Source organism: Medicago truncatula, chromosome 6 (genome assembly GCF_003473485.1).
Source record: "Medicago truncatula cultivar Jemalong A17 chromosome 6, MtrunA17r5.0-ANR, whole genome shotgun sequence".
Lineage (NCBI taxonomy): Eukaryota > Viridiplantae > Streptophyta > Magnoliopsida > Fabales > Fabaceae > Medicago > Medicago truncatula.
The window spans coordinates 9,021,288-9,044,091 of NC_053047.1; the positions used below are offsets into that span (position 1 = coordinate 9,021,288).

Consider the following 22,804-nt stretch of genomic DNA (forward strand, 5'->3'; position numbering starts at 1 on the left):
TACATACATAAGTATATTAGATTGATATGATTTTATCATTTGTGTGTGTGGGTGCGTGCATGCGGTGTGGGGGGAGTTGTGTGTCCACGCGTTGTGTGTGTGTGGACTCAATTAATTTGAGCTAGATGTAGGATTTAGGGAGTTAAAGATCTAAGGTTCAAGAAGAAAAAAAATACTAACATAACAGCTAACACACTAACATTTGTCATTAAAAAAATTATTAGCTTTGAATTATTAGAGTGTGTTACATTCTTCAGAAGTTCAAAATTCGAACATAACATTAAACACAATTCTTCATCATTTTTGGAGTGTCGGGATTTCAGAGCGTTAAACGGATGAGATTCGAACATTTCCACTCCATAATAAGTGTTGTCTCAAGTCATTAATTATCCTTCCCTACTACTCCATAATAATAGGCCTACTAATCCCACTAATAAATCTTTTCATACACATCTATCATTGATGATGATTTTTCTTCTACTTTCCTCTCCTGGTTGTTTCTTTGATGCCATAATTCAAACTTCCTAAATTGCTACTAATATCGTTATGTAATGACATATCAGAGATCTAATTTGCTTTATTTGTCATTAAACAAAAGCCTTGTTCAGTAGTTGGGTGGTTTTGATCTGTCTATAAATATGAGCCTAGTTTATTCTCGGTTCTTCATTCCAATAAACCAAAAATATCTTTTAAAGATGCTCTCATTTATGGTAACTTTTCATCATGGTTCACTTGGTCAGTTGATAGAGTTGAATCTTGAGGGTAATAATTTTGTTAGTGTTCCTTCTAGTTTGGGGAACCTTTCCAATTTCCAAACTCTTGACATTATATCTCTCCTATAATAAGTTGAGTGTGCCAATTCCAAATACAGGTTGGCCATCTTTTTGGTCTTCAAAAGTTGTTTCTCTCATCAAATAAGTTGAACGGTGTCATTAATGAAACACATCTATCGAATTTATCTCAATTGATATCTTTTCATGTGTCTCAAAATTCACTTTCATTCAACTTGAGTTCAAATTGGTTTCCACCTTTCAAACTAGAAAGACTATATGCATCATCATGCACATTATAGGTCCTAAATTTCCAATATGAGGGTGGGTGGGTGCGTGCGTGCGTGTATGTGTGTGTGGGCTCAATTAGTTTGAGCTAGCTAAAGGATTAAGGGAGTTAAAGAGATAAACATCCAAGGTTTAAGAGAAAAAAAAAATACTAGCATAACAGCTAACACAATAACATTTGTCATTAAAAAAATTAATAGCTTTGAATTATTAGAGTGTGGTACATTCTTCCATTTTTCCTAGAAGTTCAAAATATAACAAAATTCAAACATAACATTAAACAAGACTTTTGTGATGGGCAAGATTTTTGTTTTCCTATAAGTTTTGAACTATTGTAGACTGTGTTACATACTTCCATTTCTCCTAGACAGCAAAATCACCCATTTATTAAACAAGACTTTTGTTTTATGACAAATAAAGTAAATTTAAATTAACCAAGATAGTAATATATGTCATTATATAATGATATTAGTTAGTAGCAATTTAGGAAGTTTGATTGACTTAAAACACCACTAAGAATAGGAAGCTTGAGTTATGGCTTTCGAAGAAACAACCAGGATAGTTATAAATGTGTAAGAAAAAAATTTAAAAGATAAGAGAAAATTATTAGGAATTTAGACATAATTATTTTGCATCATTGTAAGACACTCAATACTTTTGGACCCCAATAACCGTTCACTTCAAAGGACATGTATAATGGCGGAGCTAGAAATTTTAGATTGTGGGACAATATTCATATACTTTAATATCAAAAATACTATTTTACCAACAATAAAACTACTTATTATTTGAGATTCTTCAAAGTAAAGGTAAAATAAACACCTTCATATATATCATATTAAAATGAAGGAGAAATAATAATACTTTTACAAAATTACTCTAATCAAATATTAATGTATTTACATATCCATAAATACAAAATGAAAGTTATCGACTTGAGGAAAAATACAAGTATTAGTGTACAATAAGAAAAAGTAATTAAGATTGCATTGAAAATTGAAATGAGCATATAATTTCAAATAAACTTTTATTATAAATGAATCGCTCATTGAATTGAAAATTGAAATGTTCATATCCTCACAGTTTTTTTCTTCTTTCTTTATCATTTTCTCTTGTAACCCAAAAAAAAAAAGGTATACTTTAAGGTTGCCAAAAATTACAGATAATAAGTGTATGGTTCGAGACTTGTGAATATACCACCTGCTCATAATAGGCATTTGACTGTATCACTGTTTGCAAACAAAAAGACACTGACAAATATCACCACCTGCTCCAATTTCACTCAAGAAATAATATACAGATTTTTTTTAACATCAAAATTTATTAGATAGAATGGGGAAAAGTACAAAGAATATTTAACACATAAATCGGAAAAAGTACAAGGGGTACTCGGCTCAGACAAAATAAACACCCTATATTAAAGATTAAGGTAAAGAAGAGGCTTCGAAAACCATTCAAAATACATACAAGTCCCTCCATGAGACATCTTTGATATCATCAACTATCTTCCACATCTGAAGTCTTTGAAGAGAAGATAGTCCTATTGTGCGCCTCCCATATTTTTCAAATATACGGAACTATAGCTGCTCTATAATCGTAGAGAAAGGAACCATTATTGGTCGAACCCCGTAATTAACAAAGATCATGCCTCGGTGTATTCCCATTATCGTTTCTTTTATTCCTTTGTTACTAGTCGGTGTTTAACACAATTATATTTTGACAAGCTCTTGAATGCTGACCGGTGAGCATGAAGAGCTATTCCTGAAACATCGTGATGCTACGACTGAATATACAACTTCTGTAAGATGAAAAGCATCCCAAAAGATATGTTTACTTGGATTCATGCATGGTCTTAAGAAAGGGATACATGCTGAAGTTCCATGTTGCCAAGTAGTGCAACATGGATTCCTACCATCTATTAGACCTGCAATATTACACACAAGATTCCAAGGTTTGATCAAAGATGGGTCCAAAGTAAAACTTGCCAATGTTTTCTAACCAAACAATTTTCAATGAACATTATAACTATTACATGTGCAGAGTTTTTACCATATATGGATGGATTTTTATAGAGATCGATGATTATGGAGTATGATTGACCAAGAACAAAGGTAGAGCCTGGAAGACTGGATGTGAGATTTTTTAGCATTGCAGAGAGCTTTTCGTTGAAGTAAAGTGCCATTTTGTTTGCTTCTTCCATGCATTCACCTGTGTGTTCATGTGTCCTAGAAATTGCTGGTATGCACCCTATAGGTCCAATCTCAAACACTACTATCTTCCTAGCTCCCAACGCATACAATGTCTAGCAATTGTAATAATTTCAAGAAAAGGTGAAACATAATATGAAATAGACCATTTATGAAAATAAAAACTTTAATGCATATTGTTGTAGTCAGTCATTCACGCAATCACCACATTGGTAGTTGTTGAATCGAGATCAGACAAACTTAAATACCGATCTTGAAAATATGAATCATCCAATTTCGATCCAACGATCAATAGCATGCTGACTTGGTGAGTGTGTTGAATTGATTTCGGCAGCAAAGCCAAATTCCCAATTTTGCACCTTTAATGTTTAAAGTGAGGTTTTATGTTGCTAATTTGATTTTTTTTCTAGCAGTGCTTTTAGAAAATATTAATGTGACGTAAAATAACCCCTGGTGCAATTTAAAACTTTTTATAAGAGATTTATTCTTACTTTAAGTTGCTGCGAAAAATTTTCTATGAGGTGTTCAGCAAAAGGCTTAGGTTGGTAGAACTTGCTACTGTCATAAAACCGAGGTTGGAGAAAGTTGTTGATGTAATCATTGCTTCCAGCAGAAATTATAAATATAGATTTTTGTAGATGGTCAGATAACTCAGTTGAATATCTAACCTTGCTTGTCAAATCTCTCTTAATTTCCCTTCCAAATAACTTTATTTGTTCGGTCAAAGTTATGTATTTTCCCTGCAAAATCGACAAACTAGTAACCAACCACTAACAAATTATGTAATTATCAACTAATTATATTTCACTTGGAAAGTACTTGTGTTGCACCTCATCCCCCATTTTTATGGTTTTTTTTAGCGGCAAAATTTATTTAAAACTCGATCTCTGCACAAGACGAACAAAAACCTGTAAATCAGAGACTACAAAGGTGTCGTATATAGGCGGAACACCCAAAATGAACATCAATAAAGACACGAATTACACACGTCACCTACCTAAGACCTACCTTCAACACCCATGAACCCCACAACCACCAAAACCAATTTCACCGCCTAAAACATACTCCATCGCAAACAACCGCTGAAAAACTAAATCCATAAGCACCCATCGCCGCTACTCACTCCAAAAAAACACCCCTCCAAATCAAATATCCTCTTCACCTCACCATGATTAAGCCACACCCAAAAATTTCTATTCCAACACTCCTTCGCCTTCCACCACCTCTCTACCCCTGATCCACCGAAGAAAAAACACTATAATAGGCCAAAGCAAACTTGAATCAAAGAATTGACAACCTCGATCTTGAATCAAAAACGAACGGCGTACTAGAATCCAGAGCACAAATCAGTAAGGCATATGATAGGATGGGTAGTGAGTAAACCGAAATCATGTCAGAAAAGGAAATAGGTTCACATAAACACAAAACCACCACAAAATCACCAACACAACCATAAACCACGTAAATGGCCGGGGAAAAATCGCCAAAGAAAACATGACAAACCAACTCCTCAAAGACGACCCACCACAGCAGCAACCACCTTTCCCCACAATCTCCGCTGCCATTGCCGAGGACGACACTCACTCTCACCACTTCCTCACCAGGACCACCCCACATCCCCTCCAACAAAACATGAACATCACCATATGGAAACATATCTATAACAGAATGTAGCAAAATAAAGATGAACACTGGACCGGAAATCACGACAACGGACAGGAAAAGGACCCAGATGAGCTGAAGAAGGTGGTGCAGAGACATAGTCTCGTCGCACCACCACTGTGTGAAAAGGGGCCACATAAACAACACATAGGGGATGAAGAAACACACCACAAATCACCTTGAAAACCACCGCAACTGCAATGGGGATTACAGATCTACGAAGAGCCTGCAACGGCTAAGAATTGGGAAAAACCAAGCCGTGAGCGCAACCACCAGAAGAAGAAAAAAAAACAGAGCTCGCCATGAACACAGCCTTCCGGCGAAATCACCGCCAAGAGAACAAGGACTGGAGGTGATGCGGATGGATGTTCCATCTTCGCACCACCAGCCACCATTATTTTTAGAATAGAAGGTATTTGAATTAGAAGGGTGGCGAAGATATGAAAGTTAGAGAGAGTTCAGATCAGGGTATTTTTAGAGAGAGAAAGTTTCAGGAATAGTACTAGTAAAGACTAGCATATTCCAGCTGTTGTTTGATTGTTTCTAGGGTTTACCCCCATTTTTATGGTTATAATGAGTCTATGAGGAGTCAAGTTTAGTTGTAAGAGCTTGACTTCATAATTTCAAGAGACGAAGTTCAAATCTCGTGTAAGACCCGACGACTAGATGGTGTTCACAAATATAAATCTAATGTACACCCGTTACAAGGTAGATGATGTTCACAAGTATAAATTTTCTTTTATGGTTGTATTTTTCATTTTGATATCTAGTGAACATATAAAATATGGCTCAACGCCATTGTTTGTATAACAAACAAAAACAAGATATGAAGTAGGGTGTTATACCCTGATTTTGGACCTAAAAATACTCATTCAAATTTATTTTCTACTACTGATAATTGTCAATTCACTGTTGTTTTACCCTGAACCTTTACTTTGTTTCATCTGCATCTTTTACCGTCTCTGTCTCAAAGTATTTTCAATTGTGATTTTGTCTGTGATTTTCTTGCATAAAACCATCCAAAGTGTCCTTTCTTGTGTTACAAGTCATTTGAAAACTCTCTGAATCATTGCTTTGTTTTCTTGCATTTTAATTCAAATATTTGCAAAAATCATACAAGAAGGGTATTTTGGTCATTTCCTGCAGTGGAACCCATTTTAGTCCCTGTGTTTGTCTCTGAGTCTTTTCAACTTGTTTTACAAATCACTGTTGAGTCTTTGTTTAAAAACCATTTCAAAAATTGCATCTGAGTCAGTTTAGTCCCTAGGGGCATTTTGGTCTTTTCCCATCAAAATTTCGACAGAGAGGTATTTTAAAATACCTCATTTTTGTAATTGGTTCATTTTAGTCCTTTTGTTGGTTTTATTTTAGGTTTCACTTTACTTTTTTTTTCCAATTTACCAATTTTAATTGAATTTTATTTTTAATTGCATTCTGGTCCCTCAACAAGTTTCCAGAATTGCACTTTAGTCCAAAACTTTTTAAAATTGCATTTTTAGTCCATTATTATTAATTGCAGTTTAGTCCTCAATTTTACTCTTTTGCAGAAAGGTCCCTAGGTTACAACAAGTCCAAGGCCGAGCCATACAAGCACATGTGTCACCATTTCACTGGTCCAAATGCACACTTGGCAGCTTATAAATAGTGCACAGTGTCAGAGATCCATTCATTACGTGCCACATCACAAACAGAGAAGGATCTTCTCTCTCTTGTCAGTTAGGATCAAAACAAAAAAATCACCAAGAACAATTCACAAACCCTAACTTTCCAGAACCAAATCTCATCAGAAATTGCATCAATTCTCAGAGATTCATGGTGAATCTTCATCATTGAATCGTTTTTACTCTGCAATTCAAGTGCGAATTCATCACCAAGTGGTGACAAACTCAAGCACGATCACAGAGCTTTTTTTGAGAAGAAGAAAGAAAAAGATGAAGAATCTGAACCGGTAAAGAAGAAGAAATCAAATCATTGAAAGAATCACCGATTTATTTTCGGTTCCGAGCATCAAATCATCAAACAGAACGAGAATCAAGTTTTTCCGAAGAATCTTGCTCGAAATCTCCGATTGAAACCAGAGGTAACATACTCAAAATTTCTTTTTCTTCCTTTTCTTTCAAAACACATAAACACAGACAAATCAACGTTGATCTTGGAATTCCTAAACAGTTTCATTCAAAAAATAAAAACCTAAAATTTTCTTCGAAAAACCGTAAAGTTTTTTCTTGATCTACGTTGATTTAAGCCTTGCCTGCAAATTTCAGTGGTGGATTCATACTCAGGGTTAGAAGGCGACTGGATTGAAGTATTTTTGGTTGAATTCTGGAATTTTTGAACGTCGGAATCTGCAGATCTCGCCGGAGAAGATGAAGATTCCGGCGGACCTTGAAGGTTCCGGCCAGATCTTCATCCTCTCCGGCCGTCTTTCTCAGAAACCGGCGAGGGAGGGAGAAGAGAGAAGTGAGAGCTTCTCTCACTAGAATTAGTGAGGAGGGAGAGAGGGAAGTGAAAAATGAACTTGGACCAGTCCCTCCCTATTTTATAAGCAACTGAACCGGACCGGTCCAGCTTTGGTTCACCATCCTTCATTCCTGGCCGTTGGATCTAGGGTTTGATCCCCTGGATCAATCCTGTGGTTCCTATGCGTCCGGACCTTTTAGGCTTGGGCTTGGGTTTTTTCCTTTTGGTTTTCTTTGTTTTTTGCTATTTTCTTGCTATGCACACCCCTGTTTCTTGCTATGTGAACCTCCTGCTTGCTTTATTTTTTTTCATAAAATCTCTAAAAAAAAATTATGTGTTTCTTGATACATTTTTGATGTTTTTGTGATATTTTTGCATGTTAAGAAATTGATAAAATGTGTGTGTTAGTTCTTGATTAGTTTTTTTCTCTATTTAAGTTGATTCTTGGGAATTTTTGCCACATTTTTGTTCATAATATTTTGATATATGATATGAGTGATTGATATGCAATTTTGTGATGAATATGCCTCTGATCATGTGTTTGTTTTACTGTTTTAGATGTGATTTTTTAGTTTCTCGTGTTTCAAGTAATGTGTTTCCTTTTATATTTTGGTTATTGTCGTCATTTTGCCGTTTTATCTCATATCCAATTGCTTACTTTTTTTCTTACCATTTTATGCCTTATACTACTAACCATTCCATTTCATGTTTCATCCATTTCATAAGCATCTTATCACTTTATCTTCATTTTTGTAGTTTAGCCACTTTTATCTTTCAATTTCTATGTCAAATGGACATGTAATTTTAGGTAGTTTAATTTCCTTTTAATTTCTTGCAAGACCATAGCATGTAAACTAGGGCAAAGTGTAAAGGACAATGGACTCTCTATAATGATGTAGACCGACACAAGCACCGCCACGCACACACGTTGTATGTTTACCGCTTAGATGTATGTTTAGGAAATGCAATACTTAGAAAAAATATCATTTTCCCGGAAATAACTCCATAACTCAAATCTTTCCGAATAAACCTTGGAGTCAAAACTCCATTGTATTTTTTCCTTTATTTTCTTAATCAAAACTTCAATGAATCTTAATTTCTACTTAGACATTTTTCGTTAATAATTGAACCAACAATTCACTATCTTTTCCTCTCATGCCTTTACGGCCTCTTTCTCTTCTTCAAAACCATTTTCAAAAACTAAAATCAATCAAACACACCAAAAATACTTTTGAAAGATAACTACATGGAATTTTGATCCCTTAAAAGGGTATGTAGGCAAGAGGTCAAAACCTCTCCAAGTCCAATAAAATAAAATCTCAAACATTTCCTCCCTCCATTCTTAACCTAAATAAACTCTCTTTTTTCAATAAATAAGCATAAAAGTAAAGCGTAGACATAAAGCTAGGAAAGCGGTTCCTATAGAATACTATAGTCGTTACGGGTGCCTAACACCTTCCCGTAACGAAAACGACCCCCGAACTTAGAATTTCTAAGGGTTTTTTTCTCAATTTTACCCTTCCCAAGAAAAAAAATAGAGAATATCAAAGATTGAAAGGTTCAAGCCTAATTAATGACTTGATACCCCAAAATCGAGATAACATAAATGGCGACTTCACTGGGGATCTTTTAAGCGGGTCACACCTAGTTTTCCGTAGTTTATGCTTACGCTTTACCTTATTGTTTATACATATGAATATTTGTTTGTTTTCATTTAACGTGTGGGGTGAGAATATCAAAGTCCTATACCCGGGCTGAGTGAACTTATGAATAGGTAGAGATATAATCGACAATTCGATCCGAGGGTTGCCTCGTGTATTGGGTTATGCGATCAATCTCACATAGCTGAGGCATTTTGAAGGTGATATTGTCGGCGTGTGTTGTCATGCTTAGGCACTTTACTTTCAATTGTTCAACGACGCTATGGACCGTAGTTACCAAACCCATCCTTGGCCTTTTTAGGACGTAGTGCGGTGGCTAAATTGAGTGTTTTCTCAAGTTTTAGTCGTCACGCGATACTACACTCAAACTAGACCTTCTTGCAAATAATCATGGAACGGACGTTGTCCTGTGCCACCATGATATACGTAAGAGAGGTTGCAGTTTGGGAACTTCATTAGAACCTTGGTTACTATTATCCTAAGCCCTAGTTTCACCGGGCACCGTGCCCACCCGTGGCTCCTTGACCTTGAATCTCAACCCACCTTGTTTCCCCCATAATTGAAAAACAATCATGCATACACGCATTCATGCATAATTTTTTTTTCATGCATTCATCGAAGGACTAGGCAAATTAAAAACTTTGTAAACATTACAGGGATGAAGAATACTAAATCCTACAAGTTCAAGGAGGTTGATTTGGTTAGTTTGAGAGAATTGGCACTCAAGGTTAAGAATCAAACAGGTTTCCGACTCCGATATGGTGGTTTGCTTACTATTCTCCAGACCAATGTTGCAGAGAAGCTAGTGCACACTCTAGTGCAATTCTATGACCCGAGTTTCCGTTGCTTCACTTTCCCGGATTTCTAGTTAGTCCCTACTCTTGAGGCTTATTCCTACTTGTTAGATTCACCTATAGCTGAGAAGACGCCTTTCACCGGTCCCAGGACTTCTCTTACTCCTTTGGTTATTGCTAAAGACCTCTATCTCAAGACTTCCGATGTCTCCAATCATCTTACTACCAAGTCTCACATCCGAGGGTTCACTTCAAAGTATCTACTTGAGCAGGCTAATCTCAAAACCACTTGTCAAGACACACTCGAGGCTATTCTTGCATTACTTATCTATGGCCTCATTCTCTTTCCGAATCTCGACAACTTTGTGGATATGAATGCTATTGAGATCTTCCATTCCAAGAATCCGGTTCCTACTTTGCTAGCTGACACATACCATGCTATCCATGATCGGACTCTCAAAGGTCGTGGATATATCCTTTGCTGCGTACCTCTCTTATATAGGTGGTTTATTTCTCACCTTCCGAGCTCTTTCCATGACAACTCGGAAAATTGGTCTTACTCACAGCGGATTATGGCCCTCACTCCTAATGAGGTGGTCTGGCTCACCACCGCCGCTCAAGTTAAGGAAATTATTACCGTTTGTGGGGATTTTCTCAATGTACCTCTTCTTGGTACCCGTGGGGGAATCAACTACAATCCTGAACTTGCTATGAGACAGTTTGGGTTCCCAATGAAGGCAAAGCCCATTAATCTTGCTACATCTCCAGAATTCTTCTACTATTCGAATGCCCCCACCGGACAAAGGGAGGCTTTCATAGACGCTTGGTCCAAAGTCCGTAGGAAGAATGTGAAACATTTGGGTGTGAGATCCGGTATTGCTCATGAGGCCTATACTCAGTGGGTAATAGATCGAGCTGAAGAGATTGGTATGCTCTACCCTGCTATGAGATATGTGTCTGCATCTGCTCCATCTATACCTTTACCGCTACCTCTCACAACTCAGGGGATGTATCAGGAGCATCTAGCCATGGAGAGTCGTGAGAAACAGATGTGGAAAGCCCGATACAATGAAGCTGAGAATCTAATCTTGACTTTGGATGGTAAGGATGAGCAAAAAATCCATGAAAACTTGATGTTGAAGAAGGAGTTGGCTAAGGTCCGGAGGGAACTTGAAGAAAAAGATGAGTTGTTTATGCGGGACTCCAAGAGGGCTAGAGGACGACATGATTTCTACGCTAGATACTGCGGTTTAAATTCAGAGTCCGAGTCCGAGGACCATCCCACCTCTTTCTATGCTTGAGGATTTCATTTGTTTGTTCTGTTAAAATTTCAAAGTCTTCCCTTGGCTTAGTACTTCAAAGGGATTCACCTTATAAAAATTCCGTTTAGTTTTGTTTGTTTACAAAGTTCCTAATTTGTCTAAAAACCCTTCGATGACAAAAAGTTTTTTTGCATCTGCATTTGTACATATCATGCATCATATGCATCATTCATCAGTCACAAAAGTTTTCCAAGCGCTCATTGCCTCCTGGTTCTTCTGCCACAGTTTGAAAGGTGGCTCGTGCTCGAAAAGTCTACGAACCTGACAGAATCCATCGGACTAGATCATATAGAAAGAAGAATTTGGTAGCTATGGAAGAAGAAAATGCTCATCTCCGTACCGAGTTAGCTTCTCTGAGGGAAGAATTGGCTAAGGCCAATGACACCATGACTGCTCTGCTAGCCGCCCAGGAACAATCAGCCACAGCTATCCCTATAACTACAAGTGTGATCCCAACTGCATCTACTGATGCTCGCTTCGCTATGCCAACTGGGTTTCCTTATGGACTTCCACCGTTTTTCACTCCTAATACTGCAGCAGGCACTTCTGGTACTGCTAACAGTGACCCGATTCCTGGGACGAATCCTGTCTCTATCAATACCACCTTGCCTCAGACAACGGCCACTGTCACTGAGCCCATTGTGCATGCCATATCTCAAGGTGTTAACATCAACGCGCATCGCGGAAGCATCCCCGTGATTAGAACCATGGAAGAAAGGATGGAGGAACTTGCTAAAGAACTCCGTCGTGAAATCAAACCTAACCGAGGGAACGGGGACCCTGATAAGACTCATGATCTCTGCTTGGTACCAAAGGTGGACATCCCCAAGAAGTTCAAGGTCCAGAGTTCGACCGATACAATGGGCTGACTTGCCCCCAGAACCACATTATCAAGTATGTCCGAAAGATGGGTAACTACTCAGACAATGAATCTCTCATGATTCGCTGCTTCCAAGATAGCTTAATGGAAGACGCTGTAGAATGGTACACCAGCTTGAGCCGAGACGACATTCACACTTTTGATGAATTGGCTGCTGCTTTCAAAAACCAATATGGGTTTAATACCAGGTTGAAACCAAACAGGGAATTTCTCAGATCCCTCTCCTAAAAGAAAGATGAAAGCTTCCGCGAGTATGCACAGAGATGGAGGGGGGCAGCTGCCCACATCACTCCCGCTCTTGACGAAGAGGAGATGACTCAGACATTCCTGAAAACTCTGAAAAAGGATTATGTTGAAAGAATGATCATTGCTGCTTCAAATAACTTCTCTGAGATGGTCACCATGAGGACTCGCCTAGAAGAAGCTGTCAGAGAAGGCATTATTGTATTCGAGAAAGTTGAATCCTCCGCAAATGCATCAAAGAGGTACGGTAACGGTCATCATAAGAAGAAAGAAACAGAAGTAGGGATGGTATCTGCCGGAGCCGGTCAATCCATGGCTACTGTTGCCCCTATTAATGCTGCCCAGTTACCTCTGTCGTACCCGTATGTGCAATACTCTTAGCATCCCTTCTTCCCACCATTCTATTATCAGTATCCTCTGCCATCGGGTCAACCTCAGGTACCCGTTAATGCCATCGTTCAGCAAATGCAACAACAGCCACCAGCTCAACAACAACAGCAGCAACAAGCTAGACCTACCTTTCCTCCGATACCAATGCTATATGCCGAGTTACTCCCGACTCTACTTCTCAGAGGGCACTGCACAATCAGACAGGGCAAGCCTCCACCTGATCCGTTGCCTCCCAGGTTCAGTTCTGACCTCAAGTGTGATTTCCATCAAGGTGCTTTGGGTCATGATGTTGAAGGATGCTACGCTTTGAAGTACATTGTAAAAAAGCTCATAGACCAAGGAAAATTGACCTTTGAGAATAACGTCCCTCATGTCCTCGACAATCCTTTTCCGAATCACGCTTCTGTGAACATGATTGAGGTATATGAGGAAGCTCCCAGACTTGATGTCCGTAATGTTGCAACTCCTCTGGTGCCACTACACATCAAGCTATGCCAAGCCTCTTTGTTTGACCATGATCATGCCAGTTGCCCAGAATGCTTCCGTAATCCTTTGGGTTGCTACGTTGTTCAAAACGACATCCAGAGCTTAATGAACGACAATTATTTGACTGTCAGCGATGTCTGTGTGATTGTGCCGGTCTTTCATGATCCGCCCGTTAAGAGCATGCCTTCGAAAGAGAATGTTGAGCCTTTAGTGATAAGGCTTCCCGGACCAGTACCTTATACTTCAGAAAAGGCTATCCCTTACAAGTACAATGCTACCATGATTGAGAACGGAGTAGAGGTGCCTCTGGCATCCTTGGCCATGGTGAGCAACATCGCCGAAGGAACTACAGCAGCACTGAGAAGCGGAAGGGTCCGCCCACCGTTGTTCCAAAAGAAAGCAGCTATACCTACCACCCCACCCATTGACAAAGCAACTCTGACCGATGTTTCTCCTGTTACTAAGGATGTAAGCCGACCAAGCCATTCTATAGAGGATTCCAATCTGGATGAGATCTTGAGGATAATCAAGAGAAGTGACTACAAGATTGTAGATCAGCTGCTGCAAACCCCGTCAAAGATATTCGTCCTATCACTACTCCTGAGCTCTGAAGCCCATAGGAATACTCTGTTAAAAGTGTTGGAACAAGCTTATGTTGATCATGAGGTCACCGTGGATCGATTCGGCGACATAGTAGGGAACATTACTGCTTGCAATAACCTGTGGTTCAGTGAGGATGAGCTGCCTGAAGCAGGAAAATATCACAATCTGGCTTTACATATCTCTGTGAATTGCAAGTCTGACATGCTATCAAACGTGTTGGTGGACACCGGATCATCCCTGAATGTGATGCCTAAATCGACTCTAGATCAGTTAAGCTATCGAGAGACTCCTCTTAGAAGAAGTACTTTCCTAGTAAAAGCCTTTGACGGATCCCGTAAGAATGTTCTTGGGGAGGTAGATCTGCCAATGACTATCGGTCCTGAAAATTTTCTGATCACATTCCAGGTCATGGATATCAATGCTTCTTATAGCTGTCTCCTGGGAAGACCATGGATACATGATGGTGGCGCAGTAACCTCTACCCTGCACCAGAAATTGAAGTTTGTAAAGAATGGGAAGCTTGTTACAGTCCATGGAGAAGAGGCATATTTGGTTAGCCAGCTGTCAGCTTTCTCTTGCATTGAAGCTGGATCTACTGAAGGAACTGCCTTTCAAGGTTTGACTATTGAAGGTACGGAGCCTAAGAAGGCTGGGGCTGCTATGGCTTCTTTAAAAGACGCTCAGAAGGCTGTCCAAGAAGGACAGACTGCCGACTGGGGCAAGTTAATACAACTCCGCGAGAATAAGCACAAAGAAGGTCTCGGGTTTTCCCCAACATCAGGTGTCTCCACCGGAACTTTCCATAGTGCTGGGTTTTTCAATGCAATTACTGAAGAGGCGACCGGACTTGGTCCTAGGCCTGTGTTTGTTATACCAGGAGGCATTGCGAGAGATTGGGATGCCATCGACATTCCTTCAATCATGCATGTTTCCGAGTAATGTGTCTTGTTGCTTAAGTTTCGTTTTTTTCAAAATAACAATCCTCTCGCTCTGCCCAAAGCGAAAGTGATATTTTCTGTAAAGGCATGTTTGTTTCGGCATCGCCGTTATTAATAAAAATCGTCGTTTCTTTCACGGCTTTTATTTTTAGTGCTTTTTTCCTTGGAAATAATGGTAATGCCAGAAAAAAAAACCAAAACATCTGTATTTTCTTATTAATTTCAAAAAAAAATCTGCATAAAAACCTCTTTCTAAAATCATCCAACCATTTTACGCAGATCGAGCCATAGTAAACCCGTTGGGCACAGTAACCCTACGTTTCCTCCGAATTTTCAATTCCCGGTGTATGAAGCCGAAGATGAGGAAGGTGATGACATACCATATGAGATCACTCGACTGCTCGAGCAAGAAAGGAAAGCCATTCAGCCTCACCAGGAAGAGATTGAGCTTATCAACCTAGGTACCGAAGAGAACAAGTGAGAGATCAAGGTCGGTGCTGCTCTAGAGGAAGGGGTTAAAAGGAAGATCTTCCAGCTCCTCCGAGAATACCCTGATATTTTTGCATGGTCGTATGAAGATATGCCAGGTCGAGATCCTAAGATTGTGGAACATCGGATCCCAACAAAGCCTGAATATCCTCCCGTCAGGCAGAAATTGAGAAGGACTCATCCAGATATGGCTCTCAAGATTAAGAGTGAGGTTCAAAAGCATATTGATGCGGGTTTTCTCATGACAGTCGAGTATCCTGAATGGGTTTCCAATATTGTACCTGTGCCAAAGAAGGATGGAAAAGTCCGGATGTGTGTTGACTTCAGAGACCTGAACAAAGCCAGTCCAAAAGACAACTTCCCATTACCCCATATTGATGTGCTTGTTGACAATACTGCTCAGTTCAAGGTGTTCTCCTTCATGGATGGCTTCTCCGGTTACAATCAGATCAAAATGTCCCCTGAAGATAGAGAAAAGACGTCTTTTATCACCCCATGGGGTACTTTCTGCTACAAAGTGATGTCGTTCGGCCTAATAAATGCTGGTGCTACCTACCAAAGAGGAATGACTACTCTATTTCATGACATGATTCACAAAGAAGTCGAAGTATATGTGGAAGATATGATTGTGAAGTCAAAAGATGAGGAGCAACATGTCGAATACTTGACAAAAATGTTCGAAAGGTTGAGAAAGTACAAGCTTCGATTGAACCCTAACAAATGTACGTTCGGAGTCAGATCTGGAAAGTTACTAGGCTTCATTGTCAGCCAAAAGGGCATTGAAGTCGACCTTGATAAAGTCCGGGCCATCCGAGAAATGCCAGCCCCGCAGACCGAGAAACAAGTTAGAGGTTTCCTCGGGCGATTGAATTACATCTCCCGATTCATATCTCACATGACCGCAACTTGCAGGCCGATCTTCAAGCTACTCAGGAAGAATCAGCCTATTGTATGGAACGATGAATGCCAAGGAGCTTTTGATAGCATCAAGAATTACCTGTTGGAACCTCCTATCATTGTCCCACCCGTGGAAGGAAGGCCATTGATTATGTATTTGTCGGTGTTTGATGAATCTGTGGGATGCGTACTTGGTCAACAAGATGAGACTGGAAAGAAAGAACATGCTATCTACTATCTGAGCAAGAAGTTCACCGACTGTGAAACTCGGTATACGATGCTTGAAAACACTTGTTGTGCTCTGGTCTGGGCCGCCAAACGCCTGCGTCATGATGAGTCATTTATATGCTATTTTAATATGCTTTTTAGTTTAGTTTTATTTAGATTTTATATAATTTTATATTAGTATTATTTCCTTTTTAGGATAGTTTACTTTAAATTGCAATTTATTATATTTCAGGGAAGAATATTGGATGGATTGAGTCTTGGAGCAAAAGAAAGGGATTTGGAGCAAATTGGACACGAAAATATAAAGATTGGGAAACAAAATATGTCTCCCACAAGTCAGAAGTCTGGCACGGCCCGTGCTAGCCTTGGCACGGCCGTGCCACCCTCCAGAAGACCTTTTGCTGCTTTTGCTTGGGCTCTAAGCTATTCTATTTTGGCACACAATCTACCGTGGAATATTCTTGGAATATACTTGCTTAGATTTTAAGTCAATTGTGTACTATAAATAGAGTAGCTAGCCATCACAAATATTCATCTTTACTTGGAATACAATAAGTGACAATTGCTTTTCTAAATAAAGTTCTTTTACTTTCCTTTATTTTCTTGTCTTTTACTTTCATGCTTTCTCCCTTCTCCCCCATGTCTACGATGAACATGAGTGAGTAGACTTCTTCTTGTCTTGGGATTGTTGGATAAGTCTAAATGACATAATCCTAATCAAACCAAGCCCTAAGCCTTAATCTTATGTAACCCTAATTTCTTATCTGAATTGACCGTCTTAACATGGATCAACCATTATCAAACTGTGGAAACGAAAGTGGAGGGTTTGATAATTGTTCATCCATTATTCCAAATATCAATTCATAAAACGAAAGTGGAGCTTTGATATTCGAACAAGTGAATTCAGACAAGGATTGCAAAGTCAGCGAAATAGGCTTTGCAATCTTTGAGACATATAGTTTCGATCTTCAAGGGAACTAATAACAATCAAGTCAGTAAAGTAGGCTTGGTTGTTAGAGGAACCAAATTCTAATAGTAATCAAGTCAGCGAAATAGGCTTGGTTGCTAGAGGAACATAAGAGAAACTGTCTTGAGAAATTAGGTCTAACATAACATTATAAGCTTATGGTTTTGGTTTGAGAAGGACTTGTTATTTAGATGAAACCAACGATCCCAAGGCTCTTTTATTATATTGCTTTTTAACCGTTTAAAAACCCCCAACTTACAATTCTCTTCTCTCCTCTAATAATCTCTAAAGGTTAATTAAATTGAACTACTCCCTGTCGGAACGATACTCTTTTATACTACTTTGGTAAGACCGTGCACTTGCGGTTTTATCTCATCAAGTTTTTGGCGCCGCTGCCGGGGAGTAAACTAATTTGATTAACTCTTTCTTTGTGATTAGAACTCTCTTCTCTTCCTCCCTTCTTCTATTTCTTTCTTTTGTTTTACCACTAACTTCTTGGGTTCTCGGTTTCTTATGCGAAGAAGTAAAAGTCTCGGAGAATTTATTCTTGAGATCGAAAGATTTTTGCATAAGAAAAAGAGAGAGGCACAAAATAATACCGCTATGGCTGAACGTACTCTCAAAGAGTATGCTACTCCCTCAACGGAAGAGCCACAAGCTATTATCGTGTACCCAACGGTTGCGGGTAATAACTTCGAAATCAAGCCTGCACTACTCAATTTAGTGCAGCAAAACCAGTTTTCTGGATCACCCACTGAGGATCCAAATCTCCATATTTCTTCCTTCCTTAGACTGAGTGGCACCATAAAAGAGAACCAAGAAGCCGTAAGACTTCATCTCTTTCCCTTTTCCTTAAGGGATAGAGCTAGCGCTTGGTTCCATTCCCTAGAAGTCGGTTCCATTACTTCATGGGACGATATGAGGCGAGCATTCCTCGCCCGATTTTTCCCCCATCTAAAACAGCTAAGCTTAGAGACCAAATTACGCGTTTCAATCAAAAAGATGGGGAGTCTCTCTATGAGGCGTGGGAGCGTTTCAAGGAAATGCTTAGACTTTGTCCCCACCATGGCCTAGAGAAGTGGCTTATAGTCCACACGTTTTATAATGGCTTGTCATATACCACTAAGATGTCTGTTGATGCAGCTGCAGGTGGAGCTCTAATGAACAAAAACTACACGGAGGCTTATGCTTTGATTGAGGACATGGCTCAAAATCACTATCAATGGACCAACGAAAGAGCCGTCACCACCCCTACTCCCTCTAAGAAAGAGGCAGGTATATACAAAGTCTCTGAATATAACCACGTTGCTGCTAAGGTTGAGGCATTAACCCAAAAAATTGAAAAGCTTAATGTTAATGCTATCCCACCTTCTCCTGCATCCCCTATGTTATACCCTGATTTTGGACCTAAAAATACTCATTGAAATTTATTTTCTACTACTGATATTTGTCAATGTACTTCTGTTTTACTCTGAATCTTTACTTTGTTTCACCTGCATATTTACTGTCTCTGTCTCAAAGTATTTTCAATTGTGATTTTGTCTGTGATTTTCTTGCATAAAACCATCCAAAGTGTCATTTCTTGTGTTACAAGTCATTTGAAAACTCTCTGAATCATTGCATTGCTTTTCTTGCATGTTGTTTCAAAAATCATACAAAAGGGTATTTTGGTCATTTCCTGCAGTGGAACCCATTTTATCTCTGAGTCTTTTCAACTTGTTTTACAAATCATTGTTGAGTCTTTGTTTAAAAATCATTTCAAAAATTGCATTTGAGTCAGTTTTAGTCCCTGAAACAGTTTCTAAAATTGCATTTTAGTCCAATACTTTTTAAAATTGCATTTTTAGTCCTTTTTCTTATTTTGCAGTCCAGTCCTTCAATTTTATTATTTTGCAGAAAGGTCCCCAAGTCCAAATGGTACAAGGCCAAGTTTGTTATGTCCAAATTACAGGTGTCATCACTCCATTGGTCCAGGAATACACATGGCAGGCTATAAATAGTAAATGTGTCAGATCCATCACAATGAGTCAGAAAAATCAGAATCAATCAATCACAATCAGTCTCAAACAGAATCTTTTTCTCTCTCTCATCCATAACAGAATCAAAACAGAAAAAACTCAGAAAAAGAGGAAGAACAACCCAAAAACCCTAAAAAATTTCCAGAACTCAAATTCAACAGATTCATCCGTTCTTCTCCGATTCTCAGAGATTCGTCAAAGAACCTTCATCACTGAATCGTTTTGCTCTGCAATTCGAGTGCGAACTCACCACTGAAAGCGGCGAACTCAAGCACGATAGCAGAGTCTTTTTGAGAAGAAGAGGAAAAGAAGCAGATTCGAACCGGTGAAGAAGAAGAAGAGAAGAACCGATTTATTTTCGGATCCAAGCCAGAAAATCCACAAAAACAGCATCAAATCGAAGCTTTCCTGAAGATCCGGTTCGAAATCACCAAGAAAACCACAGGTAAAACTCAAACTTCATCTTTTTTCTCGAGAACAAAGAAAAAGGCGAATCAAGTGTAAATCTGTAGGATTATAGAAGTTTTTAACCGAAAAAAGCACAAAGAACTTGAAAAAACTTCATTCAAAACCGCAACTTCAAACTCAGATCTACTCCGGTTGAAATTCTTTTTCAAAAAACTAAGCTCAGATTCATGCATAGGAGAAAAAAGGATGTTTAAAAATGTAAAAAAAAATTAAATCGGAGCAAAACAAATTTTCCAGCGGCGCCGCCGCCACCTTGAGGTGGCCGGCCACCGCGCCGGAAAGCTTGTCACGCCGGAGAAGATGACCGGATTCTAGAGAGAGGTCAGACTCTCTCTCTCTAGAATCCAAGGAAGAGAGAAGTTGGTGTAAGCCCTAGAGGCCAATAGTTTATGTTAAACCTATCTTATGTATCATGACTTTTATTATTGGATAATATATGGCACTCTTTATTATATTTAGATAATGTTAATAAAGTCCTTAGAATAGATAGTTCGTGTAATAATATATTAAGTGTGACTTAATCATGAGATTACATTATCTTATAGAACGCTATTCTTAAATGAATCCGTAGTCAAAGCTTTAATATGAATAAAGGATAATAATAAAGCGTCGAGACTATTATGTATGTAGACTGATGACCGCATCTCATGGGTCATAGATATGAGATATCAAGTCTATACATAGATATAAATATTAGGAGTAATATTTATATTGGATTGACCCACTGTGAGAATACTACATAGTAAGTTATGAAATTGTCATAAGATATTCTCACAATGATAATAATGTATATCGCTCTTAGACCTGAAACCACTATGATCTCTAGATGTGGACTCAAGTGTTTTGTTGCCATTCTAACGTTGTCTGTAAAAGGATAACAATAACGTTGGTTGATGGGCACTTGATGAATCATGCTGAGGGTCATGAGTGTCCTAGATGGGATTTGTCCCTCCTCATAAACAGGAGATATATCTTTAGGCCTCTTGATGAAATATGACTATAAATATGCATGGCCATGCTGAACTAAGTCAATATAAGATATTGGACTTATTCGTTAAATAGTACATTTCGGAATCAAGATAAATGAACATTGATCTATACAAGGGTGACACTATCTATGCCTTGAGATCAATGAAGATATTGAGACAAAGGAGTAATTATACACATATGTATTATCATGAAAGGTTTCGTCAGATCACTTGACATTCTTGTCACTTGGGTAGCAATGATGTGTTGCTAGATACCGCTCATTGTTTATGATATTAAATGATGGATTTAATATCATTGCCAACGTGACTAGAACCTAAAGGGTCACACACAAAGAGCAGTCAAAAGAGATATGTATAAGTACGACTTATATAAAGGGTGCGCTTAGTAAATAATGCTAATGATTTAGCAATATTTACTAAACTCGTATTGGGCTTAATGAAGTCAAAAACGAGTTTGACTTGCAAAGCACATAAGGAGTTCTATAAATAGAACCCTAGTGCAATAGTTTGCGGTTACGTTCTTTTGCAGAAACCCAAGCTCTCTGACTTCCGTCTTCTTGGCTAGCACCGAGGTTTTGGAAGAGCACTGTTCGTGTGGACTTGATAGAGGCTCTGCTAATTGCTTGGCTGTGATCGTGATACCGGTTCGCAGAATCCACCGTTCGTTTTTCAGACCAACCGAATTAAGGTAACAATCGAATCACTGGTTCAAGTTTCATTTCGTAATGATCCAAGGAAAGTAAATCGAATTTTTCCGCTGCTTATTCTGATTATGTCGATTTACCTTCAGTGGTATCAGAGCCAATTACGAAACCTTGAATCGGATTGTTTTGTTACTGCTTTATGTTTTAATTTGATTAAGCATATTGAACGAACATAATTAATAAAGAAAGATTAAAATTGGCATCGCATCATATTATGCTTTCTGTGCATGTGTTTTCGATTTGATTCAATGTTTCAGAAACCGTTTCTGGTGAAACATCGACGTTTCGATTATACATATCGACAGAGACATGATTGATCGATCATAAAACGCAGTTAATGTTAACATCAATCACGTGAATGTGCATGGCTTTTCGAACCGTTTTGATGTTTCAGAAACCGTTTCTGGTGAAACATCAAACCTTTCGATCATACATATTGACAGAAGCGTGATTGGTAAATTCTGTATAACAACGGTATATATGATATACTGGATTTGATCATAGTTTAATAAGTCAGATGATATTTTCATGTTGATTGATCTGATGTATGGAGCTTCGTAACCGATTCTGTGAACTCTGGTGAAGCATCCTAGACTCGGTCATGATACGTGAATAAAATCAGAGCACTTGTTTAATAAAGATCAGATTGTTGTAACAGAATTAGGGTTTGCCGAAACGATTAGCGTAATCAGAAACGTGTCAAGTGTTGATGCGAAATACGGTGCTAATTCAAAGTGAATCGTTCATAATGAATTAGCTTCCGGGGCGCTGCCCCGGAAGCCCCGCAAGGGGCGCTGCCCCCTTGACCCCTGCCCCCGGCTACTCTGCGTAGGGTGATCATATGTCGAATTTTAATTTAATTTATTTAATTATAAGGAATAATTAATAATAATAAAAGTGTGTTTGTTATTATTATTGTCATGTGAATGATTATGGCCTTAGTCCTTTTTTATTTTATTTCTTTTGGATTTTAAAATACGGTCTGCGTGCCGTGCCTTTCTCTTATATCTCTATTGTACATTCTCTTCTCATCCACTCCCTCGTATGTAAAACGAGTTTTCTTCATATGTAATGTAAATAGAATACAAAGGAGGTAATAGGACTCAAGACGTAGAGATGGTCCTGGAAGTCAAGCTTGGAGAAGCAAGGTCGTTTCTAGGATTAGTTCAGATTCTCTCATTGGCTTGAGAGAGTCATAGCGTTAGGATGGCCATAATCATGTCACTTTTATTTTGTATAAATGTTATGCATGTTTTGATTGGAGTGCGAATATATATGATATATAAGCCGTGGTGAGGTGAGATCAAATTTAATAAAAATCCTTCAATTTAAATATTAAG

General features: G+C 38.6%; 1 long non-coding RNA gene and 1 other non-coding gene across 2 annotated transcripts; both read right to left on the minus strand.

The window, feature by feature from the left end:
* Positions 1-2,311: 2,311 nt before the first annotated feature.
* LOC25480385 (uncharacterized) lies at positions 2,312-3,933 on the minus strand. Its single transcript, XR_005646628.1, has 2 exons — positions 3,108-3,933; positions 2,312-2,982 (listed from the first exon to the last, which is right to left on the minus strand). It is a non-coding gene; the product is annotated as an uncharacterized lncRNA (long non-coding RNA).
* A 14,317-nt stretch (positions 3,934-18,250) lies between these two features.
* Positions 18,251-18,357, minus strand: LOC112421473 (small nucleolar RNA R71). Its single transcript, XR_003011799.2, has one exon. It is a non-coding gene; the product is annotated as a small nucleolar RNA R71 (small nucleolar RNA).
* Positions 18,358-22,804: the final 4,447 nt, after the last annotated feature.